Below are 5,000 nucleotides of genomic sequence, written 5' to 3' on the forward strand. Positions count from 1 at the left end.
TTTCCCGAATTGCAAAATAAAGCTTCTTTGCTTCTTTTAGTAAGCCCTACATTTAAAACTGATCTTGCTGACTGGGATTGTTTTCACAATCATATATTAGAATACTTATCAATTGTCCCTCGGCCAACATTAATAAAGAACCTGCTCCCACCCACAAAGCCATTCGGACTACTGCAAACATATCCATCCCTCAAAGCAGGAGCAAGGAACAAAAACGAGCCGTAGCACGATATGAAAAAGTAAAAGCATGGAGGTTTTCCAAAAAATACCCAAATCAAAATAATTTAATTCTCTTCAAAAAACCAACGGACAATTTCGTAGAGAACTTAAATCTGCAAAAGCAAAGAGTTTGATTAGTTTTACCTCTTCTTTTAATCCTAACTCATCTGCAACTAAAATTTGGCATTACATTCGTTGTTTAACTGGTGAGTACCCTCAACATAATATTGAAGTGATTGAAACCTAGACAGGTTTTATTTCCAACCCCACCGAAATCTGTAACCACTTTGTACTTACTTGGTCAAACTATGCTCTAGGTATCCATACGCAAAATTAATAGAAAATAGGATTTCACTCCTTCAACTCGAAAGTTGTCTTCACAAACTTAAAGGTAAAACACCGAACGGAAACTGCAAAATTAAGGCTCATACAACTGTATAATAATGTGCTGGTAACTGGTTTTATTCCACAAAATTGGAAACAAGCTACTTTATTTCTGCTGCCTAAACCAAATAAAAACATTAACAACGTTAAGGGTTTTAGACGAATATCCAACTCATATCATGTGTAGCTAAAGTTCTTGAAAAAAAAAGTTTAAATAAAAGAACTAATATCATTAATTATTTAGAAAGCAAAAAAAAGTAATGTTTATGTAACTACACTATGTAGTATAAGTAGACCTTTAAGTTTAAGCAAGATTGACTATGGGCTTATCATTTATGGAAACTTATCTAAATCAACACTGAAAATTATTAAACCACCCTATCACCTAATTGTACGGAGAAGATTAAATGCATTCCCAATAAGCACCATAAAAAACATGCTGGTTGAAGCAAACTAAAAACAACAAAAACAAAGAAGACCTCTTTGAGCATTTCATCAGAATTAAAAATGGATAGAACTTCTTTTTCTCAGATGGTTCAAATACTGCAACAAACACATCTTTTGCTTCTGTGAACGAAGATGGTTCTTTGATTTGTGTTGGTATACTTAATCAAAAAGTTAGCTTTTTTACTGCCGAGGCTTTTGCCATTCTGAAAACCATAACAACATGCGTCTCTCACAACAAAAAGTTTGTTATATCTTCAGACAGTCTATTAATCATAAACGCTGTAAAAAATTCCTGATCACAATACTATCATAATTAACAAGATCCGAGACTATCTTATCAGCAAACCAAACAAATTAAAACTTATGTGGGTACCCAGCCATATAAGTGTAAAAGGTAATGTACTGGCAGATTTGTCCAAAAAAGCTTGAATTCAAACGCTTATCCGACTGGAGATTTACCAGCACCTCCTTCTTAATGCGTGTCCGTATTGTAACGCTCGCATCGACATCATTCATCATTCAACAACTGCCCAGCTACACCAACGAATATAAACGCTACACCAAATATTTTCCTCAAGGAAGCCCTACAACACCTTAGTCAAGAAAACATTAAAAATAAACATAATTTATTCATTAAATTAGAAATTGAAATTTAACTTTATCATTATTAATATGCAAATATTTTTGATTATAATTTATATTTTTTTATAATGTATACTAACTAAATATTAGTTCTTTTTTTATTTAGTTAAGTTTACCTCAGAGCCGGAAGTCTTGCAACTTGTGCTCGTATTTTTGTATATTAGCATTATAATTTTAATTATATGTTAATAATTTATAATATAATATAATAATAATACTACATAGATGTACTTTTTCTATATCGACTGGACTATCAATACCTGTGGATAATTCTACAGGCCAACGTTGCAACCTGGATACTGGAATTTTTGATCTTCCTTTTTGGGACTAAAAATTTCTTTAAGGGCTTGACTATTAGTACATAATTCAAATTTGTGACCATAAATTTACTTGTGATACTTTCTAACTCCAAACAAAATAGCAAGTGCTTAGCGATGTACTTAGAAGTAATTTTGTTCGGTTGTAGAAAGTGTGCTTGAGGCAAATAAAATAGGTTTTTCAGAACCATTTACTATATGTGATAACTTATAAGACAGCCACTAAACTATATGGGCTGGCATCACATGTAAGTACTAGAGGCATACTATGATCGTAAAACTCTACAACACTACCATCAGCAATGAGTTTCTTTTAATGTTCAAAACATTTTTGAACTTTATTATTCGAAACAAATTTTGTATCTATTTTAAGAAGCTGGTGTAAATCATGCAATTCATTTGCAGCATTTTCAATACCATTTCAATTACCATTGTAATTTAACATTCCTAAGTAAAACTGTAGGAACTGGGGCTTCATTTATGGCTATAAGTTTATTTAGATTTGTAAAAATTCCAATTTCACTCATATAATGACCTTTTTAATGCTTTTTTTTTAAATCAAATGTTTAATAATACTTGGTCCATCACAGACTGACAAATTAATTGCGCAGTAGATATAACAAAAGGCGATCTTGTTTAACGGGACAATGCCTTGTGGGTATTAATTGTTATACGTATTCCCTAGAATTTTCGGATAGTTTCAATTGTTGGTAAGCACCAGACAAATCGATTATACAAATTGAATTAACAATGGGCTAAACTTGCGAAAATATCTTCGGTTTTTGGATACAAGGATTAATAATGACTTTGTACCATTGTAATTTAGCATTCCCAAGTAAAACTGTAGGAACTGGGGCCTCATTTATATCTATAAGTTTATTTAGATTTGTAAAAATTCCAATTTCACTCACATAATGACCTTTTTAATGCCTTTTTTTTTAAATCAGCATTTCTCTAAATTAATTTTAATATTAAACTTTTCAAGTTTTGTTAAAACTTCAAAAAGTTTTTTCCTTAAATTGTGAAAGTCTTCCTACCGATAAAAAGGATATCGTCAAAATAACAAGATACATTTTGAATGTTTAATAATACTTGGTCCATCACAGACTGACAAATTAATTGCGCAGTATATATAACAAAAGGCGATCTGGTTTAACGGGACAATGCCTTGTGGGTATTATTTGTTACGTATTCCTTAAAATTTACAGATAGTTTCAATTGTTGATAAGCACCAGACAAATTGATTATACAAATTGAATTAACAATGGGCTAAACTTGCGAAAATATCTTCGGTTTTTGGATATAAGGATTAATAATGACTTTTGCATAAGTATGCCTTTATTTGGATTTCACAAAATGGAACCGGCGAGGCAAATTTACTAAACCTTACTGGTTCCCAAATCTTCATGTCACACAAACGTTTTATATCATCTTCCACTTTATAAAGGCACTGCATAAGCACTATGGAATATTGGTTGACACTCAGACCTAAGCACAATTTCTGCTTCAAAATTTTGTATTGTATCTTCTAAAGAATGTTCTAGCGGAAATGTCTTTTAGAATTCTTTTTAAATTTTTTCACTTCTTATATTTTTTAAGGAATTTTCTTGGAATTCACTAAATTAGACCTATACTTACCTTCATAAATTACATAGGAAAAAGCTCCGGAATCAACTTATAATTGGAACACCTTCAATGACAGCTTTCAAGGTGGCTGGTTGACTTATTTCACTTAATGTTTTTATAGAAATGGTGTTTACATAACCGGTACGTTATTTTGACTCCCATTATGCTAGCTGTTACTTTGACATTTATGAGACACCTGACCATGAACAATTATGTGGATTATGCTTCCTGCCGTATCGATTACACCCCTGATAATACTTATGTGATGCTGATGATAGCTGATCGTGACTACTGCTGCTACGAAGAGAACTACGACAATTCTGACGGTGACTTTAACCTTGATTTTCATTACTTTTGAAATTAGTTTTATTAGAATTTGTCCGAGTTACTCACGGTGCATGTCTTCATGGGCATATCGCAATGGTGTTTAGGACTTATATTTTAGATAACAAGCATGTTATTTTGTAGTACCCGTGGCATTATGGTTAGTTCGTTGGACTGTCATGCCAGAGGTCTTGGGTTCAATCAGTGTATGTGCCATCTAAAGTTTTTTTGCACGGTACTGCCTTTTGCGAGCAATTATAAATCCTCTAAGAGTAATTCTTATCATGAAAAGTGCTTTCTCAAGTTAGCCCTTCGGATTTGGCTTAAAAATATAGGCCCCCTCTCGCACACAGGAATGGTTGAGAGTTGTAAGTCACTAGGCCCTGATTCTCAACGGACTGTTTCGCCAACTAATTTATTTATTTTGCATGTTATTTTGACATCTCCCAATTCATATTAATTTTACAAGCGGATTTAAAGCACACATTTCTCTGACTATATAAAATGCATCAGAGCCGATATATGTTAGGAAAAATTGTATTTTTTTTGCTTCTGGTAAACCATTTGCGATACAAAAAATGTTTTAATCGCAATTCGAATATAATAATAATGTACTAGATTTTCAATATATAACATAACATATATATAATCTCGTTAAGTTAATTAAATTAACTGTGGACAAGAGATTAATAAGAACAAAACAAATAGTCTTTACTACCAACACTAAAATACTTTCCTGCAGTCTACCCTCCCTTATAGATTAAAATTGTTTTTCTATATCTGCACTACGGGGCTCTCCGATCTTGTTTTACAATGCTTTAAATGTTATTCTGCACCTTTTACCACTCGACCTACACAATAAATTTGTCATAAAACACTATGATACAATTTAAATGTCTCTAAGTATTTCAAGTTACTTGAGCAATTTAAAATACCCAACTCTTCTTACTTTTTGTGATAGATTCCAACCGCAGGTGCAGAAAAGTTAAGGAGGCAAACACAACAAGGTAACTTTGTTTTAATTTCGTCTGCAAATGTCCT

The 5,000-nt window shown here is 32.2% G+C and overlaps 1 protein-coding gene across 14 annotated transcripts in view; it reads right to left on the reverse strand.

Annotated features, from left to right (window-relative positions):
* LOC129952570 (protein doublesex) overlaps positions 1-5,000 on the reverse strand; it is a 298,820-nt gene that overhangs the window by 291,437 nt on the left and 2,383 nt on the right. The window lies entirely within an intron of this gene.

Source organism: Eupeodes corollae, chromosome 1, assembly GCF_945859685.1.
Source record: "Eupeodes corollae chromosome 1, idEupCoro1.1, whole genome shotgun sequence".
Lineage (NCBI taxonomy): Eukaryota > Metazoa > Arthropoda > Insecta > Diptera > Syrphidae > Eupeodes > Eupeodes corollae.